The sequence below is a fragment of the Stegodyphus dumicola genome, chromosome 1 (genome assembly GCF_044657685.1).
Source record: "Stegodyphus dumicola isolate Sdum_Otavi_A_Nest chromosome 1, ASM4465768v1".
NCBI lineage: Eukaryota > Metazoa > Arthropoda > Arachnida > Araneae > Eresidae > Stegodyphus > Stegodyphus dumicola.
This window is the reverse complement of record NC_140768.1, coordinates 70,564,652-70,584,472: the sequence shown is the minus strand read 5'-3', so window position 1 is coordinate 70,584,472 and position 19,821 is coordinate 70,564,652. Positions and strand designations below refer to the sequence as shown.

General features: G+C 32.4%; 1 protein-coding gene across 5 annotated transcripts in view; it reads right to left on the bottom strand.

Moving 5' to 3' along the window:
- LOC118189844 (1-phosphatidylinositol 4,5-bisphosphate phosphodiesterase-like) overlaps nt 1–18,856 on the bottom strand; it is a 163,880-nt gene extending 145,024 nt beyond the window's left edge. For 4 of the 5 annotated variants that reach the window (XM_035360518.2, XM_035360521.2, XM_035360520.2 and 1 more), the window contains exon 1: nt 18,721–18,856. The gene's annotated coding sequence lies outside the window, so the exon portion shown is untranslated. Of the gene's footprint in view, nt 1–1,077; nt 1,225–18,720 lie in introns of those variants that run through there. The other variant, XM_035360519.2, reaches the window with a different exon arrangement.
- Between the last annotated feature and the right edge of the window lie 965 nt (nt 18,857–19,821).

Genomic DNA, 19,821 nt, shown 5'->3' with positions numbered 1-19,821 from the left:
AGCAGCATATCCATGGATGCCAACTCTCACTTTCAAATGCCGCTAGATATACCAGCAAAAGCAGCTAAAAAGTCGCTAAATAGGAATTTCGCTAAAAGTAGTAGCTAAAATTAAAAAAAAAAGTATAATCTATATTCCGAAATAGGTTTTATTGCGCGTCATTTTTTAAATTGAATCTTCATAAAAATATAAATAATGTTCCAATTTTTCTGCGGACCATCAAAAAGTTTTCACGGACCACCGTTTGGCGACCGCTGGTCTAAACAATCAGACACCACTGCATATGATTTCAAGCAATTTTACGGTTGCAATAAATGCGTCAGTTATATCCTTGGCTAATTTATCATACAAAATAAAACGTTTATCTTTTTAAACTACACTCAATTAAATTTATAATTAATACGAAACATGAAAATGAATAAAGAAGCAAATAACATTTTTTGCTAGGTTAGGGAAACAATGCAGCCGTTAGCAACATTCCTTGTTGTTACTAATCTCACTTGTCTGAATCAGAATCCATGAATTACTATTGAACGAATTATTATAGTGGCAAGGAGTACTGCATAGACTGCGTCTGTCCGTCAAAGCCTTGAACACCATGCAGGCAACACTCTTCCCTATCATCAACCTCTTGAGAGGACTTTCGGCTAGCCGCATATTTTGAATACCCTTATGTCAAACAGACACTATACATTTAGAAATATCCATGCCTTCTCCGAGATACGAAGCCGGGGCTCTTCGCACGGCAGTCAGGTCGCTAACCACTTTCCCGTCTAGGCGGCCAGCATAATCTAATCTATAGAACTACATCGTGATTTTTATATTGCTTGCTTTTTTGTTTTACCTGTGATTTATAACTATGAAAATCATACCAAAAGCCAGATGAAATACTCAGCAGTACACTATGGTAAAATGTTTTATCAAAAAATTACAGCTCACAAAAATTATTTAAAACATTTACAGAGTTATCGAAATTTCATTAGGCAGACATGACTGTATACATAGGTAAAGAAATTAAAAAAAAAAAAAAAAAAAAACTCAGTAACCATGGAGAGGTACATTCATTAATATACTTACATAGGGAACGCAAATATTACTGAGAAAGAATCATTCTAATCCAAGTGCAGTATTGAGTTGTTTAAACCTCTTAATTATTACTGTAGATTTACTTAGAGTCCTACTTGATAAATACTTCACAGCTCGAAATCCAATTTTCAACTAGATATTTCCAAGCACTGATATATTTAAGCAGTCTACTTAAGTAAATCAATGGCATTTTTGGTTGTATTTAATTTACTCAACTCTATCTCTGTTTTACATGAATAAAAGCTTAGCATTATCAGTACCGGATTTGTCGATAAGAATGTTTTCTTAGAAGCCTACCGTCGCATTTATTTGATGTTCGTTCAGCCGGATGTGTGGACAGGAATTAGTCATGATACCGTATCTTTAAATTCCGTTGTATGAATTTGTTATATTATTTTTTACGACAAAAAAATCGTCCACTTGCAAATGTAAACATGGCTACTATTACGATGTTAATTTCCTGACTGAATATTTTTCCAAATATTAATGTATTTAAATAAAGTTAGATTTTTATTCTGGTTGAAAAACAGAAAAGTTGTTTTCTTTTGTTAAAGCTATGTAGCTTGCATGGTTTATTTTAGCTGACGTGATATTTTTATTTGAATCCTTTTCTGTGTCATCGTTTTTTTTATTCCCTTCCGTCAATTGTTACCATAATGCAAATTAGATTCGACACAAAAATTCAAATTAGCTTCAATAACGAGCGAACATTTATTTAGCTTAGAGCAGAGCGCTGAGGTAACCAGCACGCAGAAGTATTTAGTCTAAGATTACCTTAGTCTAATATTTAGTTGACCAGTACTTTTGGTGACTGAATTTTATAGTTGTTAGCTCGCAGGGCTGTAATCCCCTTACGAAATGTTAGCAAAGTTAGCTTGTATGTTGTATTTATTTAAATCTTTGAGTACCTGAAACAGCACAAGTAGCGGCGGGTAATAATAATTAATTTTGAACTATACTAGCAGATGTAGTTTTAATAAAGTTAATTTAATTTTATTTTATAATTAGTAAATTTTATTTAGCTGTTATATATTGTTTGTGTTACTGAAGTTTAGTGAGTTTTCTATTTAGTTCAAAGACAGAAACTTTTCAGAGCGAGGGAAAGCTAAACAGTTTTTATTTAGGTAATTAATAATTAGGTTTTATTAGGTTTACTTTAATTGCCATTAAATTTTAGGCTGAAATTTGCTTCACTTGCTCACTACTATTTTACCTATTCCAGCAGAAAATGTAAATGAGGCGAGTTTTAATGAGGAAAGAAAACCTAAATTTAGAGTTCCGGCAGTCTCGGCCTGCTGGGCTGAAACTCCTCTGTTGCTTCCAACCCTTAACCTTGCGCTACGAGTTGTTGAATTGGTCTTCGATTGAAATTATGTCATGAGTCACGGAGTAGTGAAGCCAGGTTGTTAGGCCTTTAAATATAAACTTTGATTCGTAATTAATTTGAGTTTTATTCATTACTCAAGAAACGGACGTTAATTTTGTCAAAGTTTTATTTTCCTGTAACTTCAAGTTGAAGTGAAAATACATATTTTATTTTAACTTTTATTCTGTAATTGCTACTGTAGCTTAATATGTTTGAAAGTAAAGTAAACAGAAAATAAAGGTTATCTGTTTTTCGGGAAAAGGAAGGAAATAAAAGTGAAAGTTATTTTATTCTTTAGAACATAACGCTTGTTTAAAAACTGATCTAGCGACTGTTCGAGATCAGAAAATAATTTACCTTTTTTTTAAACACTTCCTAAATTAAGATATAAGAGTATCGATAGTAAGAAATGAGAAAGCTTAGAGCATTCCTAATGATTGATTCCTTTATGTGAAATCATCTAATTTATCCTTAACGTTGAATCAAGTTTCGAATCAAAACTACTACGTATCTGAATGTGATTTTATTTTGGTTTAGGACACTTTACAACTAAAAGGCATTAATAATTTGCATAAATGACTATATTTTCTGAACAAAGCTCATTAATAAATTATTTTACTTAGGAAATTTTTCATATGATCCTAATAAAATAATCTTTTAAATAAACTTATATATAAAAAAGTTACAAACACAAAAATTCTGAAGAAACTCTACTAAAGAAGAGAGTAAAAAAAAAGACTACTAAAGACTTTTTTTACTCTACTAAAGTCTACTAAAGACTTTTTTAATGTCAAAATGAAATCATTTTTTACTAGAGTTCATAGTACATGGCAAAAAGATACATCTTTTATTAATTACAATAATGCTGCCAACAGTCATTATTAACAGGGTATATTACAAACGAAATCTGTTTAAATTTATTATATCAGATACATTATTAAAAATAAAATAGGGTATGAAATAGAAAAAAAAATGTTTTTGTTACTTATAAACTGCTCATTTTCTTAACCTATACAGTTATTGTTTAAAAAGAATAAAAGACATATGCCATACCGAGTGACAATGTAATAAAAAGTGACCACTTGTCGGGTTGAAGAGCAATTAAATATCTTAGGTTTTGCGGACTCTTGCCGATTCGCGTGCGTAATAAATGCTCACAAGCATAACGTAACTGTTCAAAAATTTTTACAGATTCTGATAAAGACGTCTGAAACATATCAAGCGGTATATCAGTTTCCTAATGTTATAATTATACATTTAAACAAATTCAACTATATTTACCAGAGTGCTAAAAACCTGTAATTTTTGAGAGACCTCAAACTTTGCCATACTAAAGCATCAACGAACGGTTTGTAACGTAGAAGATGAACAATATTCTATTTCGTAAAATTGAACTATATTAACGTATTTTTTAAATGTTAGACCTTTTAACACAGGAATAAATTTCGAAAAGACATTTTAAGCCAAAAACAAATTGTCTCACATCCAGATCATGAAGAATATAAAAATGTCCAATTGAAATCAATGGAATATTAGTTTTAGATTCAACATTTCTTAAAAGCTCATATAAAAGTTAATTTCAAACGGTCCTTTTTTCAAAGCAAACAAAATTTGATTATTAATTTAATTACCTTCAGCCACTATATTACTTTATAGAAAAGGAATAAAAGTCTTAGAAACATATTTTGCAATAGACTAAACTATTTAAAATGCTAGGACTTACTAGGACATATATCCTATATGAACGAGCTTCGTCATTCGTTTTAACAAAATTTATTTCATATTATTATATTTTTGCAACTTCGCTAATAAAAATGTCATATTTTTAAGTTGAATTAGTCACCAGATGGAATATTTTATTAGCCTATTGCTTACTGCTGATGATCTTCGTAAAAGTTTATTTTTATCAACATTGAAAGCGTTAGTTCGTGCTGCGTCTGATAGCAGCCTGTCGATCCGTTGAACCAAAAGATTTGTTTGTTTAATTTTATGATTGTTTAAAATTATTGCATAATAAAGGATTACATTATTGATTTTCTGTTACGCAGCGTTATATTATATGATTAATTTTCTACCGAGGCATTACATCTATTTCACATTATTTCCATCTATTTCATTTTACTCAATTTCCTAAATTTAATGCAAAAATAAAAATATTCCTTGAAGTTTAAAAAATAAATTGACGATATTTATGTAAAATATTAAATGTAATTCAAAATTACTAGTAAAAATAAGAATTTAGTCCCATTCTAATTTCAACGATTAGTCACTTCTTAAATTTCAAATTAAAGGAAATCTAATGCTAAAACTTTTAATAATGAAGAGATAATAATTTTTCATAGCTTTTTATTTTCATTTATGGCTCTTAACAAAGACCTGTAAAACAAAGCATGCAAAGCAAGAAGTACGCTATTTGCTATCGGCGTTCCAGTCACAAAATGATGTTCTCTTTCATAAACCATGATTTAGTTTCTTGACGACTACGTTTGTAGAGACATTAGGTTATTTTGAAGCACGAGGTGTGAAAAATGTACAGTGCCCTCTACGGGACTCGAATCTTGGTCCTCTCGAATACGCGCTGAGTGTGCTATCGTTACACCACGAAGGCATGATGGAAGGAGGAAGAAGTACCTTACACGTTTAGATATGAAGTTGAAAGTGAAATACTTAATTAAACGAGCAAAATGCGGAAAGAAAAGCACATTATGAGATGCTGCTTCTTGAACATGGAAAAACGTTTGCACCAAACATCGTATGTAACAATCACCACACTGAAATAATTGATAAAATCTCTTAACAAGCGTAAATTTACATCTTAGTTTCATGAAATGGATGTTTACGTACACACTTTAAAACAGAAATTGTTCGTTACAGGAAATGGCAACAAAGCAAAAGAAATAATAATAATAAAAAATAAATAAATAAATAAATAAATAACATTAAAAAAATAAAATTTTAATGGCTAGAAATTTATTTAATCGAGAGAATGATTATTCCGTCTGTTTGCCATGATCATTACATGCATAAACAGAGAAAATCACACCATCCTGATGCTCATTTCTAAATGCAAATTCTGAAGACAAGATTGGGAGGGCTGCGCCTCTCTTAGTTGTGATTTATAACTTACTGTCATGCTGCCGAGTCGTGTAAAAACAGTTCAGACGTAAATGAACTTTCTTTACAGGCAAGCGCATTCACCAGTGCAGAAAACGTGATATATATTTCCCTACCTTTTAGGAGAAAAATACTGGCGTTTTTTCAGTATATTCAGACTATTTAATGAGGTAGCAGTGAAGCAAAAGAGCTCTATGTTATTGTAAGCCATTGGGTAAAGAAAGAAATTTTCTGATAACTTATTGAGTGGCCAATACTATCAAGATTTTTTTTAACTTGATATTTCTAAAAATGAAAGAGATTCTACGACAGTATTTGTACAAATTTTCTTTATATGTTTTAAAGGAAACTGATACGCAGGTTGATTACTCCCCAAAAAGTACTTCATACCACTTCAAACAGAGATGAAATAGCAGATCTTCAAAAAATGTAGATTAAAAAATACATTATACTATTTGCTTTGGTTTCTCCCTTTTTAGATTATTTTAAATGTTTAATATTATTAACTTAGTATTAATTCAACATAAAACTGCTAAAGTAACATATAGCTAACAAATAGGAAAAGAAAAAAAAACTATAATTATTTATCTCGAAATATTTATCCATTATTTTCAGCAGATTTTGCTAAATTATCTAACTTTTAAGGAATAGTAAAATTTTTCTTGGAGGAATGTTTTTTACTGAGAGGAATTTTCTTCAAGCGAGCATGTAATTTCTTTTATTCTTACTTAGTCATTGCCATTGCTGGCAATATTATTTTAATTCCCGCTGATAAATGAGGCAAGCACAATGGTTTCGACTAATGTTAAGTTAGGAAATATTCACCCTTCTAGAGCCTTTTCTTTCCAAACTTTTATTCGAAAAAATACATGAATTCTTGACTTTTTCAGTGTTTCTACACTCCTAATTAGAATGATTTCCTATGACAAGGTCTTTACAATTACTTTCTTCTGTAAAATTAGAATAATTCAAAGCAAGTGTTATTACAGCTTATAAACAATCTGAACTGCCCATTTCAGGATTGCTCAATTTTGAATGAAAAATTTCCAAAAATTCATTTGAAAATGTGTTTAAAATTCAGTGTAAAGTATTTCACCTCAAAGATCTTCATTATTTTTCTTGAACTGTATCTCATTTAAATTTACTATTTGATAAGGTTTTCCCCTCTCAAATTTACATTTGCTGTGTCGAAATATTAAATATTATTTTCAGTTGTTTTTGTTTTTAATACATTTAGATTTCAAAAATATTTGTCAGCCTTTTCATTTTATTTCCTTTTGATGAACTTAGAAGAAGTTACTTAATTAGTTACTTAATTTAGATAATTTACGTTTGATAAAGTTATAGTCTTCTTTGCTAGCATAAATTAAGTCAGAACTCCTAACAGACACCGAGCGAATTATAACTTTGTCTGAAGAGAACTACAAAGTCTTAAGGAGGTTTAAAAACAAACCTCTTTATTAAATCAGAACTGGAACATAAATGCAGCACTCGTGCTTAGAAATCACCCAACCTCTCGTGATGTAACTTAACAGTTAATTCAAATTTAAAACATAGTAGCCAAGGGTTCTAGAAACATTAGGTATTTTTTGGAAGCAGGCACGATGAAAAATGAGCAATCGCCTTCGCCGGAAATCGAACCACGGAGCTCTGGAATACCGGCCCAGCGTGCAGAACCACTACACCACGAAGGCACGCTAGGAAGGCGGGAGAAATACCTTATTGAGTTACACAAAGGAATTAACGCGAAGTTGGTCAAACTTCTCTCCGGCATAACAATTTAAATGTCGGCAACTATGATGGAAAGCTGAAGAGTACAATCTTATCTGAGCTAGCTAGCCTCGTAACGTGGCTTCAAGAGGTAGAAACACGCTCTTTCTTACAATCCGAAAATCTCATCTTATATACTCTCGAACTAATTTGCATTCTGCCAAGGAAACGGAAAAAGAAGTGACAGTAAAGGTATAAATCATAAAGTAAATAGTTATTCAAATAATAATAACCTTACAAGGTTAGTACTAAAAAGAGAAAAAGGGTGATAATTAAGGAATTTTGCAGTGCCATTAATATTGATTCGACTTGTTAAATACTACTATATTCTATTACACTCAATATGAGATATATGTTTGTATATCTAACTGTTATTTTACTCTTAATGTTATTATTTAGAAGGAAGAAAATATTAGATCTGATGACAAACGAAACAGAAAACTAAAAATCTATAAAAACTATCACGAAAATAGTAATATTGGTCATGCTGCTGATGCAGCATTTATTACAAGATTTAATTTATATCACTTTGACCAACTTCGAAATGATTACACCGAATGAAAAGACCGATTATTGATCAAACAGGATTATTTTGCATATCCTCAATATATCTGATTTCAGATGCTATTTAAATTAATATATAAATCCTAAAAGTAATGTGGATTGAAAACTACAATACAAATATAAACAAAGTACCGGACACAGATATTATGTGAAAATATAACGCTTTCAGAAATCTTCTGTCTGAATAAGTATCTCGACGTAAAGAATTAAATTACATCAAAGTCTAAAATATTGACTCTAATTTATCTTTTGTTTATGCAAGCAGATGCGGTAAACAGTATAATATCAAAGCGGTGTGCACATTTGCATTTACAAATTCGTTTAAAGAAAGAACCTTTTAATCACGTGTTACTTAGTGAGATAAATGTCAAGCGATGGCCTTTTATTTGAAGTGACAGTTGGAATGGAGTTTTCTCGAAGGGGTGTCCGAACATGAATCCAATTAGAAAGAGCAAGCGTTCCGAAGCGTGATCGGATCCCCAATCACGCATCGCGAACTCTATTTCGGTGACGGAAGTCAATCGATTAATCGATGCCTTTTAAGTCAATCTGCTAAAAGGGACAACTGCTCGCTGTGAGAGATCTTGGCCTTGTTGATTATGCAAATTCAAATCGCGATATTAAAAACAATAAAAAATGCCACTCCTGTTCTTATTAATTTAATAAATATTAATAGTTTTTCTGTAGTAGGAAGACTTGAAATCGGTTTTATAGAATTCAGGATCATTCGTAACCATTCTTCTCAAGCTGTTTTATGAATGTTTTATCCCTTGCGTATGATGGAAAGTGGGAAAGCGAAGTGGGTTGTAAAAGTTTGTTCTTTAAAAGTTTACTTATGCCAGTACAATTTTTTATGTTTCTTTTATGTTTTCTTTAACTGCAATGCTGATACCGTAACATGATCATCAACTTTGGATTACTTCGGGTATAGCAAAGCACGGAAGCGGCGTTTGCCTTTTGGAAAGGAAGCTTTGTTAAGGGATTTTACAAAAGAAACTAGTTCATATTTACATTATACGAGACATGAGGTTCGTATATGGGAAAAACCAGAAGAATTCCTAAGCAAGCAACCGGTTTGGTAGCTTTTGAGCCTGGATGAAATTACTAGTGTTCACCGGTCCTAACGTTCGTCTACTAGTGAGCAATCAACTTTTAACATTTTGTTTTGGAATGAAGGGAAGGATTCTGGGTGCAATGAATGTAAAAGCTATTGAACAAATGGACTGCGAAGCGAGATCCTTGATCTACCATTTGTCTAAAACAATCATAATTGTTACGAAAGTTTTTTATTTCTTTTTCCTGCAGAAGCGGAAGAAAAAAAACATTAGATTTAATTCCGAAACAGGTTTTATGCTTAAATCTTCCTAACTAAAAACATTATGTACAATAATAGTGCAAGCCAATGTCCTTATTAATAGTACACTAGTGTGCAAAATTTAAGCAACTTTCCGATTTTGACGAAAATTTCGCAAAACGTCAACTAAGAGAATGAATTCATGCAACAGAGGCACAATGTAGTACTTAGAGGATGAAGAAAGTATAGTAGCAAAAAAGCTAGAATAGGAAATAACAACAAAACAAGAGCCTTAGTAAGTGATAAGACCTCGCCGACGAAATCATCGTCATTAATTTAATTAAATAAATGATCGGTTTGAAAAATATGTGACGAGATGAAAAATCCTCAGTTAAATATATTTTAAAATAATTCAACAAAGTATTAATAGGTTCCTTACATACATTCACAAAACACAATACCCAAAACGCAAGAATCAATTCCATCAATATATCATGTTTGGAACAACAGCTTCGTTGCCACCCGTAACAACTAAAAGACAATACTTACCTCTTTCTCACTTTTCAAATCAACAGATGGCGCAACAAGACAATAAATTCTAACTTTACAACAGTTTCCCTACCTTGAGGTTTTGGGAGACAACACAAAAGTAAAATAATAAATTGGTGTACTACACAAGTAAAACAATTTTAAGTAATTTAAAATTATGTAAACTAAATCTAAATTTTACAGTTCAAAATTCTAAACACCAATGTTCAATAAAGTTCAATCTATTTCAAAATCTACAAGAATTTCTGCTTACAGACGAAGCCTTTCATCAGGTTTCAGTAGACAATGAGAGTAGGTCTGAACAGGAGCAAGTTCATTAAAATTATATTCCGTTTCAGATTACTCCGTTACCTGTACCAGTTAATACAATGTTCCCTATATTAAATTTGCAATATCTTTTGAAAACTGAAGAAGTAAGGAAACCTAAATATTCTTCTAAATCTTTCTTTCTACTTTCTGAAAATATCTATATCTTTTGGGTTTTATCTAAATCAGGAATATAATTCATATGAATGTCTTGACGACACACAGAAGGGGGCAGAAGTTTGGTCTCCGGTCTTCCGACACTATGTCATTGGTCTGTTATCCATAATGGATTCACATTCACAGACTAAAGTCCGCAGTTCTTCATATATCAGAGAATAGCGTCCAAGGTTCACTTTGAAATCTCTGAAAATTCTAATTAAGTGTGCCCATAACTCTCCCCACCGTGGGGAGGAGGGTCGATTGAATTTCCAGAGAATTTCGCCTACTTCAAATTCATTTTGAAGCTCCTTCCAGTCCATTCACTTCAAAGCGATATTTAACCCAGCGAAATTAGAACCATTATCTGAATACAGTACAGATGTACGTCCTCTCCTTATGACAAGTCTTTTTATAGCTTGGATCACGGCATTTGTACTTAGAGAAAGTATTACTAATTGTCATATTCTGAATGTACAGCTTTGAATATCTCAGATGCAAACAGAATAATCCACGCCTTCTTTTTAGATTTGTTCAGGAATGGTCCTGTTAAATCAACACCAGATACCTAAAAACAGCTGATATTATAGTTCGGTCTTTCAGAAGCGGTGGAAAAGGTACCTTTTGACTTTTTATTTCCTACAGGTGATAGATTCACTAATCACACTGAGAAAGGTTCTTTACTTGTCTAAAATCCAAACTCTCTCATGCAGAATGATTAAGAGAGTGAATGTCCCAGCATATTTGTTCGCGATATGTTCTTGTTCAATATATCTTCTTACTATCATATGCTTAGAAGGCAGAATTCTTGAGATAAAAAGTTGAATAAATAAAATGTTGAATTTAATCTTAACTGTAATGGTTGCGTTATATCGTTTGCCGATATTCAACACCAGATTATCTAACAGTTCTTGGGGTAAGAGTCAAGAAGCATCTGTTTCAGTTGTCTGGTGTTCTCCGGATGGTACGGTCGTGCCGCCAGACGTCTCTCTAGAGTATTCAACACAATTTCAATAAGATTTAAATCAGAGAAACAGGCTAGCCAGTTCATTCTGTGGATATCTTCACTAACAAGGAGCTCCTCAGCATAATAAGTTATGTATGGCCGTGCATTGTCATCATAAAAACAAAGTCAGGACCAATGGCCCCCGGGAAAAGATGGAGGTAGAGAAGGATAATTTCATCACAATAACGATCTCCGTTACATGAATTTCTAAGACATCCCATATAAGGCTTCATAATGCCTCCCCATACAATCAAGCCAGGACCACACCAATTGTTTTTTTCCTGATGTTGGTGGGATGAAAGCATCTCCATACCTCGCTACATATCAAGTGGCGCCAAAAATCGTTTGTCAGACTGAAATGACTCTCATCGTTAAAGAGGGGGTGATAGTGATTCAACTGAGGAGGAGACCAGGCTTTGCGCTTTTTATACAGCTACAAAACGGTGCCGTCGATGGACTGCTGGCAATATGCGGCATTCAGGACGGTGGGCGAATAGGCCACCTTTAAGAAATTGTCTGGCCACAGTAAAAAGGGAAACCTCTCGTCCCGTTGCCGTGTGCATCGGCTGAGGAGTGTTGACCGCTGTCTGGTTATGAAGTATTTTCTCCCTCCTTTCCGCATGTCTTCATGGTGTAATTGGAAGCATTCCCGACGCGTATTCGTCCAGTGTTCTAGTCCCGGCGAAGGCACTATACATTTTCACATCTCCTCCTTAGGGGAAAAAAAAACGAGCGCCCGAACTAAAAGCTGGTGGGCGATAATTCGTCACCACCAGGATTTGGCGTTTGGATCCCCTAATCCTTAGTCGCTCTTTATAAGAGTGATTATCCAAGGTGTTCTCTCTCTCCTTTCCACATGCCTTTGTGGCGTAATTGGAACCATACTTCGACGAAATTCCAGAGGTCCAGAGTTCGAGGCCTGGCGAGGCATTACACATTTTTCAAGGCTTCTGCTTGTAAGTAACCTAATGATTCTGTATGGTTTTGATGGTCATCAATCACCGTTATTTTCATTAGCGGACTACCAATCTTTCTTACAAATGTATCTGTCGTCTAGAAGGCTTTTCAAGCTCATGAAGCAATACTTTATCATTTACAAATTCTTGGGCGACAGAAACATCAAACTGTGCCCTTCCTCAAGCTTACCAGTCATTCTGCCACGTATAAAGGCTTCCTGATGTTTTTTTAGCCCTGCTGCACGTATAATATTACTTTTACTTGTAGAATAATGCCCAGAAATGCGCCTTCCCTTCATCATATTAAGTTGCGTTGTCCTGGACGTGCCCTTATATACCCTCTGACGTCATGGTTGCTGATATTTGCATATGCGTCACTTTTCTGCTGAGTTGGCTTTTCATTGTACTGATCTCAAAAAGCCTTTTTCAACAGTTTCATGGCTGTATGTTGAAAAATGTATTTATTGCTTAAGTTTCGCACCCTAGTGTATTTTCATACATTTTAGTAGTAATATGATCTGGCAAAATGCTTGCCTTGTGAAACGCAGATTAATTTTCATTTATAAATATTAGGATTGCATTTATAATTAATTCCTGATTAACCAGAATACAATGAATGATATCCACGGGTAACCCTAAATTTCTGCTGATCCAATAGCATTTAAAAGAGACACAGAGGAAGGGGAATAACTTACATTGTTATTAACGACGAAGAGAAATAACCTATATTGTAATTTAACAGAAAATACTACTAGCAATTTACGGTTTAATTTATAGATTAAATTATTTGGTGATGTAAATTAAATCAGCATTTAAAAAAAGTACATATCTCAAAACAGGAAAAAAAAATGTCTTCGTTTATATCACTCTTATATTTCAATAGGAGTCATTGTAAAATAGAAAATTAATTGGCTAAACACATAATTTATTTTTACGACTTAGCAGCTTATTTTCACCGGTTAATATAACAATGTTTATTTATATATTATAAGCTCCAGATTATATGCAATTAAATTACGTACTTTTATGGGTAATAACATTTCCTAAATGTGATATCATCGGATATCACTGTTTTTATCCCATGCATGTTATACTGGTTTTTACATTCTTGTAGAATTTTATTCTGAATTTTTGTTAAGGTATCTTTGTTCCACAATTAAAAACTTAACTTTTTTGGGATAGGGTGTATTTAATCTTCAACCAGGCTAATCTCACCACGGGTAATTGGGAATTAATTGTATTTAGCTTTTCAAAGGTCTCTACAAAAAAATAAGATAGAAAGTAAAGCCATAACATAGGTTGTTTCTAACAGAAAAAGACCCTCTTACTTTAATATGGTCAAAGTTATTGCTCATAATAGTGTAATTTGCTCACCTTTAATTCAGATTTCTGAAATGCATCTGGAATTTCCTTTCAAAGCAAATTCTTGAAAACGTTACTCTACTCATTCACCAATTTAGAATTTAATTTATTACATTTGGAAAAGTATTGAGCCAGTCGGAAAATGAAATAGTTTTCTAGTCTATAGATTCGATTTGTATTTATTCATCAGAGCTAAAAACATTTTAGTAAAAAGAGAAGCTCTCTCTTCTTTCTACATCCCGCAATTAAAAGAACTATTTTGGCCTTGAATTATTTTGTAAACCTAAGAGTCATTAGGTTATTTTTGGAAGCAGGCATGTTGAAAAATGAGCAACCGCCTTCGCCGGGAATCGAACCACGGACCTCTGAAATACCGGCCCAGCTTGCTACCGTTACACCACGAAGGCACGCTATGGAAGTGGGAGAAATACCTTATAAGTGAGGTAAAAGAAATTTTAAGTTTGTAATTTTATTCTTTGTGTTTTTAAATTTCTAAGTTAATAAAAATACGTATCAGGTTGGATAAATCGGTAAACTGTATATGAAGGCTAGTTGATTAGAACTAATTAAAGGAATGATTTCTGCAGTCCTTATAAAAATTTGCTGTTAAAACGTTCACAACTATCTTGTTTTTATTTACATAAAAATGTCACTCAGGGAATGAAAGCCATTTAAGTTATTTAAAACATTCTTTCAGAAATGTAAGATATAAAACATTGCCCAAACAACCTACAGATGGATTGTTTACTTCTAACATATCATTAAGAAACATAGTACATTTTACCCGTACCTCGGAGTTATGGGACAGTGACTTTTGTTGTGGCTTGGCTAACTGATCTAACAATAATACTACATCGAGAATGGGAATTTTATTGTGGCCAAGAGGCTCAGATTGCGAATGTTATGGCTACAGTCAATGACTTTATACTAAAGAATATTTCACCTTTAATTGGTGCAAATTGTTACTCTTTGTATAAATATCTGAAATGAAAAAAGATTTAAACAATTCAGCAGTTAAGACAAAATGAAACTGAACGCTATCTTCTGTAGCACTGAAAATACAGAAATTTTTTCCAGGTTAAGAATATTATGATATTACATATTATTATGTACTAAGAAATTTGATAATAGATTATCCCTTATGACGATTGCAATGATTAGTCAAAGCGAAGCAGTGAAAATGTTTTATTAAACAATTTCTATTTAACGTATTTTCTTCCACTCCGTCAGCATTCTTTAGCTGTTTGTTTCAACATTGATTTTATTCTAATGTCCTTATGCCATTTCAGAGTACGCAGAAATTAATTATGGTTTCTCCATACAAACGCTTATGCTGTCTCCCTGTTTTTATGTTTGTAGAGTCATGAAGTTATTTTGAACCAGAAGGAGTGAAAAATATGCAATGCTTTCGCTGAGACTCGAACTCTGCACCTCTCGAATACGCGTCGAGTATGCTTTTAATTATACCTCGAAGGCATGCAGAAAGGAGAGACAAAATACGTTATACATCATTAAAATGAATAAGCGCACACATACTAAGTAGTATTAAATCAAGATTTAACTTAAGTTTATACTAAGTAATATTAAATCAATATTTATCTTAAGTTTATACTAAGTAATATTAAATCAACATTTAACTTAAGTTTATGTCTTACATAGAAACATGTCTAACAGATCTTTTATTTATTACTTAAGATCGTTTATTTTTATGGTTATGTTTTATAGTAAAATAACCTAGTATGATTATTTATTATTATGCCAATATCATTTATTTTCAAAGTTTATGCTCATATTAACATAGCCTAACATGTCTTTCAGTTCAGTCATTTTTTATATTTAAGCCTCTATATTAAAGTAAACTTGCTTGTATTTTATTTATTATGTTAAGACCTTTAAACAACAGAAGAGAAGCATCGTACAAAATTCCAGCAGCGCTGAAAAGCTAAATACGCAGTTTTTGATAAGGATGCCTAAATTATGGTTTTGGTTTATTTCTAGTGATTGGAAGAGATTTCGGTTCGCAGATTTTAATATTATTATTGAGTGCTCTATAAGCTCATGAATATTAGAATCATATGACAAGATTTAATTTTGAATTGACGCAGTTTCGAGAGATTTATCACAATCCTATTACGACTTTTAGGATAAAATGGAGAATTAACCAAATTGAATAGAAGGAGGTAGGTATTAAGATGAGTCAAACTAAGAGGCTATTACAAATTAAAGCTACTATTTTATTTTACATATACCTTATATTACTTTACATTTTACTTATTTATTTATTTTATATAATCTTTACCTATGCAAAATAGAGTTTATAGTATAAAAATTCTAGAAAAGCCGATGCTTCCAAAGCTCATAATCAAATTGAAATCTATAAATTGCCGGATCAGTGTATAAAAATTTCTTAAGGCAGGAATGGTTTAATTCCGTACATTCTCTCCACCTACAAACGATTGATAAGAGACCGTATGACTTTTCGTCGACCAATCGAAGTTTTTGTAACAAGTTATCTTCCACCACTTTAGTATGGGTGGCAGTTGTGAAGAAGCATGGATAGAATCCTGAAAATTGATCATGTCCTTTCCTAGAGTCAAACTTGTGGCTTTGAAAATAACGGATCGATTGCATCACTAGAGCACATGCAAGGGATTCCTTATAATATCATTGTTTTTATTCTTGTTATAGTATATATACTAATTACCTGACACATAATGAGTATATTGTAGAATATATGCAGTATGCATTTGAATAACATAAATTTGTTGCGCCCTCACAATCAGTAGTTATCCAGTTTATCAATACTGATCATTCTTGTGATCAGTATTGGTAAAGAGGATTTGGAGGGAAGGAAGAGAAAAAGATAAAAGTAATATAGCTTTCGAATATTACAGGAACAGGAAATGAATACTTACTATAACAAGTGAATTTTATAAAATATACTGAGTTGCTTATAAGACATATTTTAAACTGAAAACAGTATTGTTTCTTATAATATGTTATTTACTTAAATACTATTAGATGAGCATTTCCTATTTTATAATGTATCCTCCACATTAGCCAATCCGTAAGCTAAAGTAATATTTAATTTTAGCCGTAAGAGATTTCACGCAAATCGATAGATTTCAGGTACTTATCAGACTTTAGAAAATAAATGAAATCAATAATACAAAAGTTTGAATTATACATCTGGGAATAAGGAATTAGTAGCTATAGCTGTGATTTAAAAGCTGATAATTGTTTGCTTTCAGAATTTCGAATGATCCAGGTTTTCTCAGAGAATGATTTGCAAAGTCACCTTTTCCTTTATTTAAAATAGAAATCATATGCTTTGCCTAATTCAAATATATTAACAATTATAACTGACAGAAATTTAATTTCATTGTTTTAGTTTTTATGCGGATCCCATTTTTCAATTACTTTGAGAATAAAATTGTAGGTCTGTTGCAATTTATTTAACTAAAATCACTGTCATATCTTTCTTTTACATTCTAGAGCTATTCCACCTTTCTCATAGACTTGACATTTCTCATAATTTTACAGCTATATCTCTTTAGCTACCACAAAGCGTATGTTGTGCTGGAATTCATTTTGTGTACATTCGCTGCACTGTATAATCATAATTTTTAGCATTTGGTACTAAAGCTTCGTTTTATATTACCTCAGTACTCCGAGCTGTTAGAAAAGATGTGATAAAAGAAAGTACATTTTTCTCATCTAGCAACAAGTTTTTACATACTGTCAACAATTTAAACTAAATGGAAGAAATTCGCAACAGTTTATGGATAGGTAAATTTTTGATTTAAAAAAGTAAACGAAATCTATCTAATTAGAACATAAAGTATGCTAGTATATTTTAAAACCAACTGTATAACAACCATCTGTTTACGATGATTATTGCTTCATTATTGTATTCATGAAGTATTTTTTACATCATTTTTGATTTTACATGTTACTAACATTAAATAAATATTTTTTTCAAAGCATGTACAGTCGGTAATAAGAAGTTTAAAACAAAATAGTACAAGTGTAACTAGAAAAAGACCACAAAGAACTGTCGAAAACGGGATCGCATGATAGCTATTCTAGCTTAAAAAAGTTTGCAAATGTATTTTGGTTCAAAAAGAATGCAAGTAATACATTAAAATTGCTATGCGTGCGAAAGTTAAGTGACATATGTTATATATGAGAAAGACACACGCCAATGTCAGACGCAGAATTATGCAAAAGAATAATAGTAGACTGACAAAAATTTTAGATAAAAACTCTATCGATTTTGAGGGTGACTAATCTTGTTGATCTGCTTAATGGAAGACATAGTTGATTTATTTAAAAGCAGAATATAAAGGATGAGAATTTACATTTAAATTTATGAAATATGAATGAATTAGATAAAAAGACAGAATTATACGCAGTTTACATAAGCTCCGATTATAAACAAAGACAGTCGAAAGAGAGGATAATCAAAAACGGGCAATGCTTGTATTGCACATTATAAAATTTTTATGCTAATTATTTTATTGTACATGCAGTATGAACGATATTTATATAAAAACCTGTTTTGGTCAAACTGAAATATTTCACATGCTATTAACAACACAAAATTTTCACGCAGCAATGCAAATAATTTGTGAAAGTTCGCACATACAGTACTGGAATTATTTAAAATTTTTTGATCAGAATGATTATAAAAGCAAAGTTAACATATTAATCGTAACTTTACCTATGCTATACACAATAAAAATGACGTAGTGAGGGAAAGAGAAGAAAAATAAAAGAGCAAAGTTTCTATCACATATTTTAAATGTATTTTAAAATTAATAAAAAAATTGCATCACTGACAGACTCAACAGATAAATGATCAAGCAATTAAGAAAGCTAGTACTCGTTGCGCAACGAGATTCGAAACAGACTAATCTCATCATTGTTACATAAAAGTGGAACGCAATTGAAAATGTATTTCTTTGCATGAGGTGTATTCTACCTTGCACCGTAATCGGGAATGTAAGAAACCCTTAAGTGGATGCCATTCACTCCCACACAGTCGCATTGACGCAAGAAGATCTAGGAGCCACTCCTGTGTCATCACTCCCCAGAATGGCTCAATTCACGCCAGCAATAAGTGAGTCAAAATGCAACGGATGACAGTTCCTTGCAGAAAAGAAAAAAGGTTCGAAATAAAGTGACTTACTCGTTTGGCCATCCTTTCCGATGAAGTGCGGACGGGGGATGGGGAGGATCGTACACTCTCTCATCCCTGTGCGCAGACGATTCAGGATGCAGAGGATGATGGAACGAAAGGGTCCTGCTTTCTGACTGAGGGTTGCAATATGGTCAGGGAGAGATCGCCAAAAATTATGATATCGCCAAGCGATGGTTACTTGGCGCAGCTTTGATCGATAAGATTCTAAGAAACAGTATTTTGATCGATGCGATTTCAGCTTGTTAGAATTCTGTTATTGAAACATGTTTTACTTTAAGAAAACTTTACTTTTTTAAAAGTATAAACATGTTTATACTTTTAAGAAATTTTACAAATACGTTTGCACGAACGGATTTTTAGGAATAGGTGAGACCTTTATTTCTCACTCAAAACAGTAATATAAAAGTGGAAGTCCATTAATGGCCGAGTACCTAAGACCCCCTAAACACTAGAAAACGATCCCGATTCTAATCTTGGTGAACGAGTTGGCTGTGTAGGAGCTTTTATATCTTGCATCATATGTATAACTTGAATGCGAGCTAGCTACTCTCAGAAAGTAGTTCCATGAAAGCATCCTCCCTGTAGGTAGACAGTCCTGGTATGCTTTGCCAAAATCTAATAAATCCAGTATTCATAACAATGTAAAGCAAACTAGTAAAATTTATTGGAATAATTTTAAGTGCATTGAATACCAGTTTGGAATATTATTTAACAGAATACGGTGAATTACACGAGGGCTTCCATCTAAAAGAAAGGATGCCTTCGTGGAAAGGTTTGTAAGGGGAATTGGAAAGTTTAAGCATAGGGTAACTCCAAGAAATAAGCACGAAACCAATATATTCTGGTTTTTAGTCCGTACGTACGTAATGATTCCCTAGCTTACACATGGGTTAAGTGAAGATAACTGAAATAATGAAAACTAAAAAAAAAAAGCTTGAATCTAATAACAAAATTTGCATACATAAAAATTTCATTGAAAATTGAGTAGAATGCATAATTTTAAGGATTACCCTTGTGACTATCACGATTATGTGGTTTCTTTTCTCAACTATTATCTGGCCACTGTAAGTCATAAACCATGAGAGGGTC